The sequence below is a fragment of the Vipera berus genome (genome assembly GCF_964194415.1).
Source record: "Vipera berus genome assembly, chromosome: 1".
In the NCBI taxonomy this organism is placed as follows: Eukaryota; Metazoa; Chordata; class Lepidosauria; order Squamata; family Viperidae; genus Vipera; species Vipera berus.
Window position 1 is genome coordinate 262,553,571 of NC_138202.1, and position 21,368 is coordinate 262,574,938.

Here is a 21,368-nt window from a genome sequence, read left to right on the forward strand (position 1 = left end):
GGATCTTGGATCTGGATTAAGGGTATGGAAGGATTAGATCCAGTTTCCCTCTACTACATCGTCCCATGTCCACATCTTCAGTCCAGGGCTGCCCCATGAGCAGCATTTGGTTGAGAGCTGCTTTTTAGTTCCAGTTTGTCTTTATATTGAATGAAATTGTGCTGAAACTTCCCCATCATAGCCTAACGTTTTAATGTCAGCTCTTCAGAATCTCTACATCAAAACAATGACATCTGTGCCCAAAGGAGTAGCCATACCAAAAAAAGAGAAAATTACAGTGTTCACATTTGTAGCTCGCAATGGACTAGCCAATCAAAAAAGAAAAAATACATTCCAAGAACAGAGGTCAGGGTTCTCAAGGAGTTAGAAAGCTATAGAAAAGTTTCATGCAGCCTATAGGTATAAAATAACACTAGCTCCAACATTAAGGACTTTCATTTGAAGTGATGGGCTATATTTCTGCTTTTTAAGTCAGTTAAGGAACCCTGGGAGGGATCAGAGAAGAAAATGATCTACATTGAGATATCCTCTTGTTTCATCATTTGTCTATCTTTGGCTTTTTCTGCCTTACTATCAGTGCTTTTTTTGTAAAAGAAAAAGGTGCCGGAACTCACACACGTCATACAACCCGCCTTGCCTACCCTACAAGGTTCCATCCAAAAAAAGTGCCGGAACTCCGTTCTGAGCGTTCTATGAGAGAAAAAGCCCTGCTTGCTATAGAATATATTAGGCATTTGCATCTTATTCTCATCTCATTATAATCTCAGTATTTCATTGGTCAGTGACAGTAATAAAGATTACCTGTCTATACTCTCACTGGCTGTTATCTTTACTTGTAGTTCATCCTGACTCAAAGTAAACAACTTCACAAGAGCATGTGAAGAAACTGATTCTCCAGATGTCTGTGGAGATTCTCAGTCATCCAGGTCATAGTTGTCCCAAAAGTGCTTTTTCAAAAGGCAACTGGACCGTTTTTTTCCCCTGAGGGGAAAAAAAAAGACATTTTGCTCTGTCCAAGAAGCTTCATTAGTTGTGACTGGATGATGGGGGGATGGAAGGATAGGTTCTAACAGGATGGTGGGATGGAAGGATTATATTTCTTTGCCAACTTTTTCAATTTGCTTTGATTCTCCAGATGATGCTGAATTTTAGATTCCAAAATAGTTTATGATTGGACATGCAGGTTAAGAGTTATTGCGAATCGGTTTGAACTTAACGAGGGGTTACAGTTTTCTACTCAAGATATAGACAATCAGTTATCTGTTAGAATATGCTGCCCAGAAAGAGCCAGGAATTAGTTTTAAACATTGGGAAAGGATGCAAAATATAGCTTCTGGATTTTTTCCCCTCCTACATCTTCTTCCACAATCTTGTGTTTTGTTCTGTGTAACAAAATATCAAATGTGATTTTTATTTTTGAAAAGGCAGCTGGACTGATTTTGATTTATTTTTTTATTTTTTTGAGGAAGAAGACAGTTCACTTCCTACCCTGGAAATTTCATCAGCTGGATGGTGTTAGAGATGGGAGGATGGTTATTGACAGTTGAGATTTGTGTGTGTGTGTGTGTGTGTGTGTGTGTGTGTGTAAATGATAAATTCTGACAGGATGGGGGGGATGGAAAGATTGTATTTTCTATGCAGTCAACTGGTCTTAACACTCTCCAAGAACCGTTGTAGTTACTTGGGGTTTTAACTGTGACCAAGACAGTGAAACGTCTTCTTTCTCAAAATAATAATAATAATAATCAGTCCAGTTGCCTTTTGAAAAATAAACACCACTTTTGATATCACTATGACCTGATGGATGACTGAGAACCTTCATCGACATTTATGTAACAAAATGTTTTCTGTGTGCACACATATATGTCCGCCTTCTCCCTAAAGACTGAGGAGGATGGATGCGTGTTGCATCTGTGTTTGAATCTGTGGTTCTCGTGCACTGGGAAGTGCAGAGCAGGCTACGTGTGCTCCACATGACCATCCAGGAAGAGGGAAGGTGACTTAGAATGGAGGAGTTGCTAACATTCTGATTTAGAATGGAGGAGTTGCTAACATCCTGATTTAGAATGGAGGAGTTGCTAACATTCTGAGCAGCTGCCCAATTCATTCTCCCATAGGGAAGCACTGGAATCCAATCTTCCTTTGGTTGTCTTTTCCCACCAGATTTGGTTCTTGTTTATTTTGACAGTTATTCTGCTGATGAATGGATGGACAGAGTCCAAACCCTAAACATAATCTGTTCCCAATAAATCATTTCCCAACATATCAATGTTAGGGAAAGCATGGAATTTCTGGAATTCTTTCAATCCCTTCATCAGATGCGACCATAGAAGAAGTCTATATTTTCTCCTGTGAAATGCAGTAGTGTGTTGTGACCCTGTTGGTGTTTATGTGTGCATTGGGAAGCATATGCTCCATTCTGCATCAGGGAACAGTTTCAAGATTGCCTCCCCATCAGGATGTATTAGAGGAGGATCCTTTTTCTGATTTGATTTGGATCATTTTCAAACTCAATCCTCCTAATAGCTTCTTAACTTAGACCAAATTCTGCCCCATTCTGTTCAATATTCAAAGTTTGATCCTGCTAACAGGTAGAATTTTGGGCCTGCTCACATAGTTTTCTTCTTGATGTCTGCTAAGTTGGAACAAATGAAAATGGAATGGTAACCAGTGTCAGCAGTTCTTAGGCCTTGTGTTTAAGTTATCCGATATCAGCAAGATTTCAGTGTATTATATATTGATAAGAAAATAGTGGAGAAAGTTTGGTGTGCATGATGGAGCTAGAACTTATTCGGCAATGCTCCCAAATTAAACAAGCAGCAACAAATCCATTCTCTTCCACAAATAAAGGCTGGTTCTGCTGTTCTTTTACTTCTTTTATTTATCCTATATTGTAAGCAGCCCAGAAATTCTGGAACAGAGATGGCCAAGTTAACTAGGAATTTGGAAAGTTGCCCAACACTCAAATCCATTAGACTGGAGAAGGTGAATTGATCATCACCACAATATTGTACTAATCAACTATAAAAGAAAAAGTAATTTTTGTTTTTGTTCCTTCTGCCCAGCAAATGCTGCATAGAAATCAGAAGCTAAAAATGTGTGCAAACTTGTTAGATCCATATGTTTTAATTGATTTTTACAACAGTTATATTGTTTAAGCATTGTTGAGGCATAATGAATGAAAACAGTTTTCTTAAACATTGTTTGAAAAAAGCACAAACAAGATAAATAGGATACCTTTCTTTAAAAAAATTAAAATGCAAAAAATATAGCTGCAGGCTGCAGCAGACATGAAGGAAAAATGTATTTGTCTACTCCAATTAACGTGACCTTTAAATATTTCTGTAATGCCTGCCAAGGTCTGGTCAACCATACATGGATGACTCATTCTAGTAAATCACTATTCACCCACAATGTGTTTTTCTGAGAATATAAGGATTATGACACTCATTGCTTGCTGGCCACTGACAATTATATGAAGCAACCTTAGCAATAAACCCAAGTGTTATCTTGCTCAACATTGACCAGTTCTCACACTATGTTGAAATCCAAGGATACCCAAAAACACAAGTAGAAACTGTAAGTACTGGGGGCGGGAGGGGGGGGAAGTAATCCTTTAACAGAACAATGGAAAGCTTGTTTTCCAAGCAGTGCCTTTTTATGATGCAAACCATTTTACAGTGTATAAAAGAATTCACAGATTGAATCAGAGAAATATCAATGTTACCTAAGACATTACCTAAGTATTAAGTAATGTAAAGTCTTCTTAATGATAGTGAGATTTAAGCCCTTGCTTAACTCAAACTTTGCGGGGTGGGGGGTGGGGGAACAACATGCCTAACCATCTCTGGCAAAATACACAATGGAACTTGAAGAACTTTGAATCAACTGGACATTGCCCAACATTCATCTGTAATATAAACAGACTACAGCTTTGTTGATTTTGCATCTCCACTTTTCATGCCTACGCACAGTTAAAGACAAATGTGTGTTCGTTTCTCATATGCCTCTACAGTTCAGCTTTTTCATAAAAGAAAAGCAAATTAAAAAATCCTTGCAATGAGCTTTTCAAAATGCTGCCAACTCAGGCAATCTGGATTTGTAGATATCTAAGCAAGTGGGCATCAGGGAATTCTCCTAGGTAGCTAGGCTGGTCTATAGAACTTTCATGAAATAAGGGTGCACAATACAGAGCTGTTCAGAAGGAATTACGGAGAATGTAGAAGAATTATCTATGGGGCTGCCACCAAGAAGAGGGGTATCAATCTAAGCACCTAAAGGTAAGATAAGAAATGAATGGAAACTAATCAAGGAGAGAACCAACCTAGAACTAAGGAGAGATTTCCTGACAGTTAGAACAGTTAATCAGTGGAGTTGTCTCCAGAAGCTGTGGGTGTTTCAACACTGGAGGTTTTTAAGAAGGGATGTGCCCTGGCCTCTTGTGGATGTGCCTTCATCAAGAAAGGAGTGTTACTGAATATACAGATGTAGATGTTCAATACATCTAGCACCTGAAAGGCCTTCTTCACAGCGATGCTGAGCATTTGACTAGAGGTAAGAGCCTATCCTATTTCACATATACTGTGAGCATGACAGAATAATAATAATAACAGTCTTCATATCTTTATAGATTATGAGTTGCATAGATTTTTTAATAAAGTGATAAACAGTTGCAGACATTTTTATAGCTAAACAATATATTCTGAAACAAAAACTAATGCAATGACTTGTGAGTGCTAGCTAAAAGCTCCCTGATCCTTTAAGTGAAGATTGTAGCAACTGGATTTGGAATGTGGCTGGAAAAATAAAATGGAAAATCTACCTACCTGTGATTAAATATAAGAAGAGGTTTGCAAGCTATTATTGGATTGGGGAAGTAAAAGCAGTAATACTTGATCACTTGAGGAAAAGTGATTAGGTTTTTCAGGCTGGCTTCATAAACTTGCTCCTAGATCAGGGGTGTTCAAACTTGGCCCTTTTATGACTTGTGGACTTCAACTCCCAGAATTCCTCAGCCAGGCATGCTGGCTGAGGAGTTCTGGGAGTTGAAGTCCACAAGTCATAAAAGGGCCAAGTCTGAAGACCCCTGTCCTAGATAACCAAATACTGCAAAGAGTATCCAATATAGACACTGCCTGAAGCTAAGAATACTAAGAAGCCAGATTTACCAAGATGCTCTTTCTGGGTTTCCAGTTGTATTTTTGCATCCTTTTAGATTTCCAAAATCTAATTCTCTCTTACTCTGAGAGTAAGAATCCCCACATTATTGTGAAAAACTGCAGCTATGCTTCATTTGTAAAATGAAAGGTTCTGTGGCACAAAGCTTTCTGAAAGTTGTGTTATTTAAAAACCTCTTTCCCCTCCCCTGATTTTGGATATACAAAGGCCAGTCGAGACTTTTTCTCATTTTTAAATGTGGTGCCTATTATTAATTAATAAGTTCCAGACTTGGATTTGTGCCATATGTAGTTTGAAACGTACCATTGGTGCTTTGAATGGCCCTCTGAAATGGACTAGTAACTAGTTAAGTTCTCAAGCAGCAGCATATGTTCAAGATTATCCATCACTGTAATGTAAAGTACCAGTTACATTCTGAACCAACTGTATTTTTGAAAAAATTTTTTAAAGTGGCCATTGTGTTAGTCTTTTAAACAAAAATAAAACAAGAAAGAAGAAATAGTATTCAAAAGGGGCTCTTATGGATCAAGCCTATTAAAAATAGGCCTAGATAGCTAAGAGGCATGGTGGCGTAGAGGTTAAGATGTTGGGCTTATTGATCGTAAGAACAGTAGTTTGAGACCCAAGTACCACACAGTGGAGTACGCTCCCATTCCTTCCCCAACTCCTGCAAACCTAGTAGTTCGGAAGCATGCAAATGGAAGTAGAAGTAGATAAATAGGTACCACTTCAGTGGGAAGGTAATAGCATTTAGTGTGCCTTGGTTGTATGGTCATGGTATAAGGATATCCCTTGTGCTGCACAGCAGCTGATATCCAAGAAATCAGAATTAAGTGGTCCTACAATTTAGGATAATTTTAATAACTCCGGCTTATGTTCTGCTAATAGAACAAAGAACTTTCCTGTTCCTCACTGGAGGAATGGGAAGAAAATATATATTAGGACTGAGACAGCTAAGCCAAAATTTCCTTTAGAGTGTATTTCCAAAAGTAGGTTCCTTAATCACATAAATGTCTTATTGTTTTTATACAATATTTATTTTATGGTTTTAAACATAAGATTCAGATATGAAACCTAATTGCCTCCACAAATCTGCAGGACCGTCTGCTGCCGGGGACGACTTCCCATCGCCCAGTGCGCTCACACAGAGAGGGCCTCCTCAGGGTGCCGTCGGCCAGACAATGTCAGCTGGCGACCCCCAGGGGGAGGGCCTTCTCTGTGGGAGCGCCAGCCCTTTGGAATCAACTCCCCCTTGAGCTTTGGATGGCCCCGGACCGCCGGTCCTTTCGCCGCAACCTCAAGACGTTCCTTTTCCATCAGGCTGACCTGGATTGATGATGGGTTTTTAAAAGTTTTAATTTTTAACTGTGTAATTAATATTTGGGGCTGTTATTTAATTTTTTTCTTAACTTTTGTACTGTTGTTGTTTTTTTTATTGTTGTTAGCCGCCCTGAGTCCTCTGGGAGATAGGGCGGCATATAAGTCCCATAATGAATAAAATAAATAAATAAATAAATAAATAAATAAATAAATAAATAAATAAATAAATAAATAAATAAATAAATAAATAAATAAATAAACAAATCAAACCTTCATTATTATGCCAAATTCATGTGATTTGACAGGGAAAAAAAGCAGGTTTTTCTGAGGAGACAGCAAATCAGAAGCTTGCATTATGGGACTAGTGTGACCCCTTCTGGTATATTACAATATTTTTTTTACTAGAAATCCTGCAAATGGCTCTCAGGATACTTACTTGCACTTTTTCTATCAAAGAAGAGAAGAGGGAAAAACTCTTGCCTTGCTTAGGCTTTAAAAACCACCACCAAATAAATATTATTACTGCTATAATAACATAATACTGTACACAATACATGCCAAACAAGGAATTTAAAATCTAGCATTTGCTAATCTAACCTCTGATAAAACTTCCTAAACTTCTTAAAAGGCCCTATTCACTTCTGAGATTACCGTACTTTAATGTGCTCTGCAATGTGTACCTTTGAAAACAGTTTAAATTTTAAACACTTCAGCTGGAACAAAGAGTGGTCATAATACGGTTATGGCTAAGTTAGCTCACTCCTACTGCAGCTGATAGCCACCAAACCTTAGAGGCAGCACAGTGTGAATTATGCATTTTGAAAAGGCTGCTTCCCTCTATCTCCTTATTATGATACATACAGGTGAAGACCTTTTAAAGACAAGTTTATTGGTGTTTTGCTACTAAATGCTGTATATTTAATTTTTAATCTTGCTTACATAATTTTTTTACTGCAGTATGTATCCATATGTTTTAAAGCACACATAAATACAATAAAAACCTGGAAGCAATTGTAATTGCAGTTCATGTGGATATCAACGCACTGAAAGGCAGTGTGCAATTAATAAATACAACTCAGCACAAAGAATTAAAATGGGAAAGCATAAAAAGCAATTTAAATTTTTAAAAAGTGTCATTTCTCTGCTTCAATAAACTCCATGCATATTTGACTTTAATTACCCACCATCACTAGCTTTTCCTGATTCTCAGCTGTAACATACAGTATATACAAAAGGCGCATCAATTCACAAAGATAGAATTTTAATTCAATATCCTTAAGAAAACATAAAATAAAATATTGGAATATTGGAATTCAACATTATGGAAGCACAAGCAATAGAACACAGCCAAACTAGAGTCTTAAACTTTAAAAGAGCTAATTTCAATAAACTTAGAGAGACCTTGGGAAGAATTCCACGGATGAGAATCCTAAAGGGGAAAACAACTCAAGAAGCTTGGGAAATTTTGAAAAGTGAGATAATAAAGGCCCAGTCTAGTACAATACCAACAAAGAAGAAAAATAACAGCTCTCAAAAGAAACCAGCATGGCTGCATAAAGAACTCTCTGATAAACTGAAAGATAAAAAGGACAAGTATAAGAAGTGGAAAGAGGGGCACATAACTAAGGCAGAATATCAGCAAACAGCCCGTGCCTGCAAAGATGAAGTGAGGGAAGCTAAGGCTCAAAATGAACTAAGGCTTGCGACCAAAGTCAAAAATAACAAAAAAAAAACTTCTTTCAACATATAAGAAACAAGAAAAAAGTTAAAGAAATGATTGATCCATTAGTGGGGGAAAGTGGCAAGAAGGTGACAAGCAACAGGGAGAAAACAGAACTATTTAACTCATTTTTTGCATCTGTCTTTACACAAAGGGAAAAAACAGTCCAATCTACCAAAACCAGTGCCATAAAAAACAGAAACGCAAGTTAAGATAGGCAAGAAAATGGTAAGTGAGCACCTGTCCAGCCTAGACGAGTTCAAATCACCAGGACCAGATGGATTACACCCCAAGGTTCTCAAGGAACTGGCAGACGTGATCTCAGAACCACTGAACTATATTTTTCAAAGATCCTGGAGCACTGGGGAACTACCAGAGGACTGGAAGAGAGCTGATGTAGTTCCCATGTTCAAAAAAGAGAAAAAATAGATCCAGGAAACTACAGACCTATCAGCCTGACCTCAATACCTGGGAAGATTCTGGAAAAGATAATCAAACAACAAATCAGCGAACACCTTGATGCGAACAAAGTTATCACTAAAAGCCAACATGGGTTTGTCAAAAACAGATCATGCCAGACAAATCTTACTGCATTCTTTGACCAAGTGACAAAACTAGTGGACCAGAGGAATGCTGTGGATATAATTTACTTGGACTTCAGTAAAGCATTTGATAAAGTAGATCACAACCTACTACTTGATAAGATAGAAAAATGTGGGTTAGACAGCATCACCACCAGATGGATTCGTAGTTGGCTGACAGGCCGTACTCAGTGTGTGGTCCTCAATGGAACCGCATCTACATGGAAGGAAGTGTGTAGTGGGGTGCCCCAGGGCTCTGTTCTGGGCCCAGTGATCTTCAACATCTTCATCAACGATTTGGATGAGGGGATAGATGGGGAACTCATCAAATTTGCATACGACACCAAGCTGGCAGGAATAGCCAATACTCCAGAAGATAGGCTTAAGATACAGGAGGATCTGGACAGACTCGAACACTGGGCACTATCTAACAAAATGAAATTCAATTGTGAAAAAAGTAAGGTTCTACATTTAGGCAGGAAAAATCAAATGCACAGGTATAGTATAGGTGGTACCTTGCTCAATAGTAGTAACTGTGAGAGGGATCTTGGAGTCTTAGTGGACAATCACTTAAATATGAGCCAGCAGTGTGCTGCAGCTGCCAAAAAAGACAACACAGTGCTAGGCTGCATTAACAGAGGGATAGAATCAAGATCACATGAAGTACTAATACCACTTTACAATGCCTTGGTAAGGCCACACCTGGAATACTGCATCCAGTTTTGGTCACCACAACGTAAAAAAGATGTCGAGACTCTAGAAAGGGTACAGAGAAGAGCAACAAAGATGATTGGGGGACTGGAGGCTAAAACATATAGGGAACGGTTGCTGGAATTGGGTATGTGTAGTTTAATGAAGAGAAGGGTGAGGGGTGACATGATAGCAGTGTTCCAATATCTCAGGTGCTGCCACAAAGAAGAGGGAGTCAAGCTATTCTCCAAAGCACCTGAAAGCAGGACAAAAAGCAACGGATGGAAACTAGTCAAGGAGAGAAGCAACCTAGAACTAAGGAGAAACTTCCTGACAGTTAGAACAACTAACCAGTGGAACAACCTGCCTCCAGAAGTGGTGAATGCTCCAACATTGGAAGTTTTTAAGAAGAGACTGGCCAGCCATTTGTCTGAAATTCTATAGGGTTTCCTGCCTGAGCAGGGGTTGGACTAGATGACCTCCAAGTTCCCTTCTAAATTATTATTATTATTATTATTATTATTATTATTATTATTATTATTATTATTATTATTATTAATAATAATAATAATAATAATAATAATAATAATAATAATAATATGGTCCAAACCACAACAATTAAGGTTCCAGTGGCTATGCTTCTCATCCCTAACTTTTGGCCCCTGGAATCATAAAAAATTTGGAGATTTTTTGATTAACCTCATGGAGAATCACTTCATCTAGGATATGATCATGGTTTTTGTTGGATCTTATGAAAAACTCATGCAGCATCAACACAATGAGGACTTCAAAGAAAAGACTTACTGTGCTTCAGGATCCTGTTGTACAATGAAAGCTTTTTTTTTGAACTTAATAATGGAGAAAGAACTGCAAGTAATAGAACACTGCATTGCATTCATTCATTTATCCTTATCTTTATTTCTGCCTTTGTATACCTGCTTACAAGAAAATATCGAACACATTCTTATCCTGGGATGACTCTGGCACAAACAGAAGAAATTTTGGTTGCAACATTTTGCTTGCCATATTGTTATTGAATAGGGAGGCTTAAAAATAAAAGAAAGTACTCCAAAGACCTGACTATCTTGCTTAAGAGTAAAGCTTCATTTTGGTACACAACAGCGGCAAAAATTTTGTTGTTTTCAAAAATTACAAAGGAATTTAAGCAGGAGATAGTAAATTACCCCAAAGGAATGTAATCATGAATTTAAGACAAGATAGAAGATAGAACTAGCTAAGTATATTCTCAAAATAGGGAGAAAAATCCCTCCCATAATTTTTTCATTTAAAAAATATATCCATTAGGACAGTCTTCCTTTCAGATAAATATACTAGAACATGTTATCTAAATAAACAGGTAATGCAAATTAATTTTGACTCCCTCCTTTTAACTTATAAGGAAAAAAAAATCAATGCTACACATTATACACTATTGTCCTAAGCAGAAGGAAAACACATTCCCTGACCGGGAATCGAACCCGGGCCGCGGCGGTGAGAGCGCCGAATCCTAACCACTAGACCACCAGGGACCTCTGACTCGTTTATTCTTCTTTGCTTTAAACCAATCAATCCAAGCTTTGGTCCTGCTTCTTTACAGTAAAATCGAATGTCTTTTCAATCGAAAAGGCCATTTTGCACCAAGCTGAGGAGACTAATTCTGGCAACTGAACCACAACACATTATTGGTTTTGTTAAAAACCCTCTTATCTTTTTGGTCGTCTGCGTTCTTGGTACTCTTGCCCTGCATCTTGCCTTTTGGGGGTGGGGGGGGGGTGGGGAAAGGCGGACTCCATTCCTTGGCTGAATTAATGCTGAAACTGAAAACTGCGAAAAATCAGCAATTCTACTGAAATGACTGCGCTGCTGCTCAGAGAAGTGTAAATAAATTTACAGTAGCTGTGATGAAAAAACAATTCTGTGTTTCCAGCCACAGCCTATCCCTCCGCTAGCACAGATCATGTGACTGTGGGGATGCTGCAATGGGCATAAGTAGGAAGACCTGTCATAATCACTGTTTTCAGTGCTGTTGTAACTTCAAATGTTGTTTTAATGGATGGTTGTAAGACAAGGACTCCCTGTAAATGGCACATTAAAAACTGTGTATGAAATGTACAAGATTGAAACTGATGTATTAGTCAAAAAAAGGAGGGATAGGAATAGCAGAAATACTTGGATAAGGTGACCTCAAAGCTTAAAGCCACAGGGGCTGTTTCAGTGGGCTCTCTTAGATATCACAAAATAACCACTAATGCCTGAGAACATTAAGGCAAGGAAGTATAAAGAGCCTCTGCGATGGTTACATCAGCAAGAGATTCAAAACTCCAGGGAAATGGAGACTATGCCACATTTCAAGTGATTCAAGTCTATTTACATAGAAAGTTGTGCTCCACTAACTCACCCATGGTATTAAGATGCTTTCTGCATCTCTCAATTAGTTACGGAGTTTCATGTAGTAGAGACTTTACACCAAATATGTTTCTCTTAATCATTTTAAGGAAGGCAAGGGGAAAGCCTTTAGAAAAAACTTTTGGCATGGGAGTCTCTCTCTAAAAGACAAGGAACTGTGACTTAGGGCTCCCAGGGATTTGGGCGCCTCCAGGTGCTGAACAAAAATATGGCATAAAATGCAAGCTCTCCTCAGCTGGATGACTTTTGACTGCAATCAAGGAGGAATCAAACAGATTGCTTTAGTGCTGTTTGGGACGTGAAGTGCAGAGTGGGACACTTTGTGTTGTATTGAGAAATTCTCTTTTACAAACCAAATTTGAAGCAACCAAAGAGGCAAGAAACAGCTGTGACTTTGTTCCTTATGAGGAAAAGCCACAGAGAACGATCTACGCAAGTATTTAAGTTCAGGGCCAGGCTTAGGCTAACACTGAGCAAGAACTGGACTCTAGGGCACAGAAGCTCAGGAAACACCAACATCATCCCTTTTTTCCAAATCTTTAAAAAAATGCAAATGTTTGCATTGGTGGCATAATTACTCAACGCGGTCGAGTAGTACAATATAGCCTTCAGCTGGTACTGTACTGTAGATACAGAAACTTGCTTTCCCAGACAATACATGGCCTCTGAGCCTTTCGTGGGAAAAGTGGGTGTGCATCACACTAACCGGGTTCAAAATGAATACTATCTGCCCAGCCAATTTGATCTGGCGCGCTCCAAGTATCTTCAGTTAAACAAAGCCACACGCTGAAACATTGGAAACCTGTCCTCTGCAATGAGGTTCTCCTTGGGATCTGAATGGCACCCCATTCCTGACATTTTGAAGGATCCTGAAGAACATCCAGGTCTTTGGTGAATGTGACTGAAGCCCATTCTATTCTTTGTACCATCTGGGTTTGTTATCTTTGCCAACTTTGTTCTTTGTTTTGTTTCACAGCACAAAAGTGTTGCTGGGAGTCATATGGCATATACATTTAATAAATTGTTGTTATCGTTGTAGTTGGTTGCATAGCCAGGCAGATGTTCAGAATGAATTTGGCATTTTTATCCAACTATTGACTCCTTCCCAAAAATCTGAGATAGATAGATATGGATGTTTGATGATGTTACATATATTGTTGCAGGATTTAAGCTGTTCCTAGTAAAGCTGCCTGTTGCAATTGACTGATAGTGAATTTGTCAATGCCCATGATGATCAAGTGGTGCTTCAGTTGTTTTGGGATTGCACCCCAGGTGCCTATTACTATTGGTACTACTTTGCTTTCTTTTGCCACAGTCATTCTTTTTATTATCATTTCCCCCCCACTTATTCCAATTCTGGGCAAAGAGGTTGCTGGTAGTTAGGTGAATGGATGGCCAAAATTGTACCCTTACCTAGAATGATGTCCCATTATTATTAATTATTTTATTACAGGCATTCACTGCAAAAGGCAATTATTACATTTAATGGGACTTCCTTTGGGCAGATAATATATGCATGAACCTAGGGCTCTTCAAAAGGCAAAATATAAAATATAATTTAAGGTTATATCCTTATAGATTATAATGAGCTCTGAAGAGCAATAAAAATGAAAATGGTTGCTTCATCTCTAATGTCCAATCTGATGTTTTCTAATATCTGAATTATAACAGGATAGTTTATACAACCAGAGAGGTTTTTTTGATTTTCATTCTACCCTGAAAATACCAACTCAAGTTATTAAGGCTAACTAATTTGTTGTTGTTTTCCCCTAGCTATGCTGCAAGCAGAGGACAATGCTTTAAGGCTTTGTTTAAATTGCTTTCTCATCTTCAACGACTTTAAAATGTGTGAACTTCAACTCCCAGAATTCCTCAGCCTGCATCACTGGGTAAGGAATTCTGGGAGTTGAAGTCCACATATGTTGAAATTGCTGAGGTGAGAAACATTGCTTTCAAGTAACAGAGGAAAACAATTTATCCTGCACTAAGTATTTGGGATGGTTATTGTTTCCTATTTTTGCAGTCCTCTATATAAAGCTTAAAATCATATACATGTCTAAGAAGTGTCTAATCAATGTCATGAATTAGTTATTCTGGAAAATTGTAAAAGACCATATTACATTAGAAGTTTGAAATCCAAACCTGAAGAGGACAAATTTATTCTTGAAAGTCTAGGAAATAACATTGGAGGACAGAAATTATTCATCTACTGAACACTAGTGAAACCGAGCTTGCAGCACAACGAAACATTGCCTTTATCACCAAGGAAGAGTGAAACGGAGCATTTCTATTCCTGGTTTTAAAACATTGTCTTTAAAATCTTTTCGGTGGTTAGTTTTAGTTGTGAATAGATAGCTAAGGAAAAATCTTTTTTCCCTGACCGGGAATCGAACCCGGGCCGCGGCGGTGAGAGCGCCGAATCCTAACCACTAGACCACCAGGGAAGATAGCCATAAAGGTTATGTTTGCTATATATCAATAGAATAAAAAAAATTATTACACTCCTATTTACTTCAGTACACAATCTCAATTGTTCTAATATAGGACCAGTTGTTACTGCTTTTCTATATATATATTGATTTATTTTGAAGAGAAAAGTCTATGTACACCAGGAACTTTTGCCTGAATGAAAGCTGAGAGGGAAATTGAACAAACAAACAGAATAGTATAGTACTCTAAGGAATAAATGTGCTCTGGTTAATACATGTAAAGTGCAAATATTTATAACAACAGAAATGTCAGGCAATTACATTATGTATTAATTAAATATATATCCTGCTTTTTATTTAGGAGCTCAAGGTGGCATGCATGCTGCCACCTCCTCCAATTTTCCACCACCTTGTGAGTTACAGTGAGTGAAGATACAGGAATGAACCAAAGTTGCCTACTGCTTTGAGTTTCTGTGGTTGAGAATAGAGCAGAGCCTGGCTTTCCACATTTGACACCTGCTAGAGGATGTGAGAGTTTTCTTTCTGAGCAAGAAAACTTTTGTGACCAGCCATGTCACAAAATCTATCTCTGAATGGATAAATCACTACCCCCAAAATAGTCAGAATATGCCCTGAAAATTCAAAAGATTCCTCTTCTGGAATTACAAAATGTGTAAAAAGACTCTACCAATGAGGCAGTATGATAGTTAAGGCAGAAGACTAGAAGTACAGTAAAGAAATTCAGCTTTAAGTCTACTTTTGCTTTGCTGGGGGATTGGGGCCAGCCATTTTCTCTCAGTTCTTCCTACTTCAGGGAATTATTTTGAAAAATAGGAAGAAGGAGGAGATGCTTTGAGTTCCCAAAATGGAAAGATGGAATATAAATCTAAAGAATGAATGTTAAGGCAGATTTTTTTCAAAGTGTCCGTGAAATGAAGCAGATTGAGGAAAAAAATAACATTCCAACAAAATTACCGCTGGTCAGTTATGGAATAAGTAAGGCTTACTCTGAAGTAGTTAAACATATAATAGCAATGCTGACTAACAATATAATCCTGTAGGAATGAATGTCAATAGCTTTTCTACTAACTGTCCATAAGCTATTTTCTTAAGAATTAGGTGTGAATGCTCTATATTATTATTTAATGTTGACATACCAGAAAGACACATACTATACAAAGACAATAGAAACACTTGAAACTACAACAGTTTATTTACTGACCGTTTAAAGTTACAATGGCACTGAAAAAAGTGACTTATGACCGTTTCCCCCACTTACAAATATTGCAGCATCCCCATGGCCATGTGATCAAAATTAAAATACTTGGCAACTGGCTCATATTTATGATGGGAGCAGTGTCCTGGGGTCATGTGATCCCCTTTTGCGACCTTCTGACAAGCAAAGTCAATGGGGAAACCAGATTCACTTAACAACTGTGGCAAGAAATGTCGTAAAATGGGGCAAAACTCACTTAACAAATGTCTCACTGAGCAACATAAATTTTGGGCTCAAATGTTGTCATAAGTCAAGGAGTACCTGTACCCTGCTTAACAACAATAGTTATGCTAAGGTTTGGTGCTTTTAGATCACTTGCAGTTTAAAGAAACCTATTTCATCAATGTAAGTCATTATAAGATAGGAAAACAATTTTATAATTGTTGAATTTGCCCAATGATGTATAGAATTTCTTGATTTCTAGCAGATGTATTGAAGTGTAGTTTTATTTTCATAGTTTTTGTTCCTTCTCTCAAAGATAAGCTGTACTTCCCAGCCATACTGCTGAAGATGTGGCAATTTTTTCTTGTTTCTGCCTGTTGGCCCTATTTTAAAATTATTTTTCCAGGAGAGAATTCAGTAAAGGAATGAAGCAAGGATATCTGGAAAAAACCCATAACTTTGCAGCCTTTCTACATTCTTGGCCTACTTTCTCAAAGTTTCTGATAACTCTTCTGTCTTGTAGGATTGCAGTGTAGACAGAGAACATCAGGCATAGATATAGCACGCTGGGATCATCTTCCACTTTAGATGCATGATCCTGCTGCAGCCTGTGTGACAGACCACACAGACCCTGGCAGAAAAAACACCATGCCAACTAGAGGCTGTTAACTCTCAAGGTCAGAAGTACTTCTTGACCTGACAAAATTAACACCTCATTAGCAGCAACAGCTTGAGTAAAGGTTGTACTCCCATATGGCTTAGCTGGGCAAGCCCCACTTGATGGGAACAACTGTTGTATCCAGTTTCTAACCTAGATTAATTCTTGCTTATACCAAAGTTTGTTATAGAATACCACTTCCAGTGCTCCACTGATCTTGGATTACATTACATTGAAAAGAAGGACTAGGGGTGACATGATAGCAGTGTTCCAGTATCTCAGAGCTTACCACAAAGAAGAGGGAGTCTAGCTATTCTCCAAAATTCCTGAGGGAAGGACAAGAGGCAACGGATGGAAACTAATCAAGGAGAGAAGCAACCTAGAACTAAGAAGAAATTCCCTGACAGAACAATTAATCAGTGGAACAATCTGCTCCAACACTGGAAGTTTTTATGAAGAGTTTGGACAACCATTTTAATGAAATTGTATAGGGTTTCCTACCTGAGCAGGGGGTTTGAGTAGAAGACATCCAAGGTCCCTTCCAAATCTGTTATTCTACATTACCACCCTTCACAGTTCCCTCAGGATTCCAGAACTTGGTATGCAAACATACACACAATGTTCTTCCATCTTTCACTTGCAGGCAAATAAATGTGCAAATATAGATTCAACATTCACCTTAGACCTACTGTTTGCACTGGCAACTTGGTGCACAAGCAACCCCCATCCGTATTCTTATACCTTCATTGTGAGTATATGTTTACTTGGCATTTCAACACCTTCTATGGCAGACATGTCAAACACAAGGCCCGGGGGCCAGATCCGGCCCGCGAAGTGGTTTCATGTGGTCCGCGAAGCCATCCTGGAAACAGTGAGGGAACGGCCCCCACTGCCTTGGCCCTGGCCCAGAGACCCTCCTTCTGCCAGAGACCCTCAGATCTGTCCCACTCCTGCCCAGGCCCCCATAGGCACCCTTGATGCGAACGATGTAGAGCTGGCCACACCCACCCAGTAGGCCATACGCACTCTAGCCACGCCCACCCAGTAGGCCATGCCCACCCTGGCCATACCCACCCGGCCCCCTGAGGGCAACCGCAATGCTGATGCGGCCCTCAATGAAATTGAGTTTGACACCCCTGTTCTATGGTTTTCTGTAGCTAGACTAGGAAAGCTTGCTTCTAGTTTAATTCAGATACTCAGAAAGGAGATGGTGTACTGATAAAGCCAAATTCTGAAGGACCAGAAGATATAAGTAGGTATGGTACTCACAGATGTGCAGCCACAAATAAGCAGATCCCACAATGACAAAAATGCTGAGTTTCTGTTCCAAAAAAGTCTGATGGGCATTCCCCTTATTTTTGTTTCAGTGCAACTATTATCACATTATCATATAATAATTGGCGACTTTCCTCAAGCATAATAAGCCTTACGACAAGTCCCAGAGCCAAATAGGCAGTTCCATACCTTGGCGCTGAAAGTCTATTACTCAAAAAATAGCAAGGATTTGTGGAGGAGTTTTGATGTGCACTTGAAAACTGCTAACAGGGAAATATGTCTGCACCTAGGGAAGCATCCAATGATGCAATATGTGACCATCTCATGCTCTCTAGATGTTTTTATCCACCTATTGAGTCCTTCCCAAGAACCTGGGATAGGCAGATATTATTGTTTGATGATGATTTGGAAAAATATTGATTAGCTCTTCCATTACACTGATGTAGAACTTATTACGCAGAAAGCACACACAATTATTTGCTAAATAAATGCATTTAAAACTGACCTTAGACAAGTTGTGAAACAGCTGTTAAGAAAAGACTTGGATAAGAGATTACACAGTCCAGAGACAGAAGCAGAGTTTATTAGAGTGGGCATCCATAATACATGCAATAAATAAGAAACTCAAGATAATCCAACCTTGATTTTCTCTAGTATATAATGGGACAAAGAGAAACTTGGATCGGCTTTCAAGACTGTTATTATGCCTTATGTGAATAAAGCAGCATTCCTGGAATCCCTTCAATGGCTGTTTTTGACTTCACATATCTCAAAAGGCTGACAATTGGTGATTTAAGATTGTAAATCTGGTGTTGCATTGTCTTTCCAACAATGATGTAATTGTTTTTAGTGTTTTCCTGGTTTGGTGAATTTATAATTCTTCATGTAGCAATTCTTCATTCTGTACTATATTCTGCTATATAGTACAGGTAGCCATCATTTACCAACCACACATTCAGCAACTGTTTGAAGTGATGGTGCTGAATAAATGTTACTTAAAATCAGTCCATGAAGCTCTGGCCTTCACTTCATCGTTATGTGATCACATTTTGGGCACTTGTCAACCAGCTTGCACTTATGATTGCAGTACCTTCCCCACCAGCTTTTGATCACCATTTTCAACTTTCCCTGCCAGCTTTCCTTAAGCAAAATCAATGGGGAAGCCAGTAGGGAAGATCACATGTTGATCCCATAATTCCACTGTTCTTCCTGCAGGAATCTTGCTTCCTCTATCCTTCCTGCCCTCACCCACAACCTCACTGAGCCTTCCCAGGCCTCTCCCCTCAGGGACCCCCATACTCTTTCCCCATGCTCCTTATCTGGGACTCCAGACACCTCCGTAAACACCTTCAGCGTTCTAACTGAGATTACTGTACATCAGAAAATCTGGATTTAAGTTTATCATATGAATAAAAATGAAAATCATTCTTGCACTATGATGATAGAGATGTATATTTCCTGGGAACAATTTATAAAGCTATTAAATGAAATAAAGCAAGCGGACCCCTGCCATATCAAGGGATAATGCTAGGAAGAAGATTGAAAGAAATGAAGCCTTTGCTACTCAAGGGGGAAAAAAATCACTCACTGCTACAATTACTGCGGTTAAGTCATGTGGCAGAGTTAAATGTAAACAAGCCAATAATATTTCGATTTAGCGACGATGGTGCCGTATCCACAAAACTGAGTAAACCTTGAGGATAACACAGGTGACTACGTGACAGGAACAAGCATCCTAACTGTGAACGTCTTGGGATCAGCGCTTTTTGAAAGCGAATTAGAGACAGCAACTCTCCGTATTTATTGGGTTAAACCCGCGCCGAAAAGAAAACGCCGAAAGCACCGCTGAGGCTAAAGAGCATCTTTAAAACCTGCAAGAAACAAGGCCGCCCTTTGGGCTAAAACCTGTTTGATAAGCTACCAAGCCGTTGCAATTCATTATCCAGAGAATATTCTCGCTCCCGGTCCTCAGATGAAGGCAACGAATCAGGGCCCGGTGAACGCGCGGCGCCAAAAGAAAGCAAAGTCGGTGAGCGCATTCCCGCCTGCGAGGCAACGACTCCGCGCTTCCTTCCCTAAAAATTTACATTTCTGTTAGCGAAAAGGTCACACGGGCGCGCGGTAGGCGGAGCTGGAGCGCGGCGGAGAGGGAAGAAAGCGGGCGGGCGGCGCTGCCTTCCCGCGAAGTGGAGCCTTTAGGGATTTCTCGGGGGAACCAGCCGCGGAAGGGAGTGTGCGGGGCTGAGTGCGAGCGCGCGCGCGCGCGCGCAGAGCAGCCGCCGGGGAGTTGCGTCTGCCTTTGCCGAGGGAATCTGCTGCTGCTGCTGCTGCTGCTGCTGCGTTTGCTGCGTTGGTGGCTGGCTTGTCGTTGCCAAACGGCGCCTGGAAGCCACAAGCAGCGGACGCAACCCTTGGCGGCTTCTAGCCGGGGACCGTAGCGAGCGTTCCTCCTTCGGCACAGCTTCCTTTCTTCTCTCCGCCCGCGGATGCTGTAGCTGCTTTTCGCTTCTCCGCCTCTTCCTGGGGATCATGGAGGAATCTCGGTCTGGCATCCTTGCGGAGAATCTGCCAGGCGGCAGCAGCGGCGGCGGCGGCCAGGAAGGTCCGATCCTGGCTTGAGGAGAGCCAAACTACCCTCCTACCCTTCTAGCGGTGGGTATTTGCTACCGACGAGCCCGGGGCAGGCAAGCCGCGCGCTTGTTTCCAGCCTGGCTGCATGAAACCCCCTAAGGGGCGGGGGAGAAAAAGAACCAAGCAGCCTCTCGGCTCATCGAAATGCTGCATCCATTCTTACTCCTTCCTTCCCCCCCCCCCCTCCGATTAGCATGCGAGGAACGGGCGCCTACTCCGTAGTACGTCGGCGGAGGTAGGCAGAGGGCTTGAAGAGCAAGCGCATTTCTTTAGCTGGCTTCAGCAAGCTCCTTTTTTCCCCCCAGCCTGGCGATCCGAGGCGACGAAGCCCAGAGTTCAAGCAGGCGTTAAGGGTGCTGATTCAGGGTGTGGGTGTGGCCACTGCCCGTTCCTTATCGGGGCCGCTTAGTTCACTTCCCTGCGTAATTTGCTGACCCGCTAATGCTGTACTTAAATCGTACCTGCAAGTAGGTATTTCAAGAGGTCACATTCCCCCCCCTCTTTTTTTTTAATGAGGGGGTCTAGCTAAAAGAGGAAAATGGAATTGCCTGTGGACTGCATTAATTGGAGGAAAAGATCCACCCATGACAGTGTGCAGTTTGAACTGTCACTCCTCCCTTTTCAGGGTTTGTTTACAACTGTGTTCACCAGAACTCAAGTCATTTAAAATTTAAAAGGGCAGACTTGTTATTTCCATATCTGGCAAATTCTCTCTCTCTTCCCCCTTTCCAACACCCCCCCCCCCGTGTAGGGCAGGGGTCTTCAAACTTGGCCCTTTTATGACTTGTGGACTTCAACTCCCAGAATTCCTCAGCCAGCTTTGCTGGCTGAGGAATTCTGGGAGTTGAAGTCCACAAGTCATAAAAGGGCCAAGTTTGAAGACCCCTGGTGTAGGGTTTCCAAGGTCTTAAGGAACAAATGGATAATTTTTGGAATTTTTAATTAGGATTTGTGCTGTGCCTATCTCTTGTTTTATCATGCATATTAAAATGCACTATTGATGACATACATTGTCTTACGTATATAAATATAAAGTATTTGC

At 40.1% G+C, this 21,368-nt stretch overlaps 1 protein-coding gene across 6 annotated transcripts in view; it reads left to right on the forward strand.

Moving 5' to 3' along the window:
* Positions 1-19,843: 19,843 nt before the first annotated feature.
* NCOA7 (nuclear receptor coactivator 7) overlaps positions 19,844-21,368 on the forward strand; it is a 69,681-nt gene continuing 68,156 nt past the window's right edge. For 5 of the 6 annotated variants that reach the window (XM_081333206.1, XM_081333204.1, XM_081333209.1 and 2 more), the window contains exon 1: positions 19,844-20,347. The gene's annotated coding sequence lies outside the window, so the exon portion shown is untranslated. Of the gene's footprint in view, positions 20,348-20,631; positions 20,794-21,368 lie in introns of all 6 variants that reach the window. The other variant, XM_081333205.1, reaches the window with a different exon arrangement.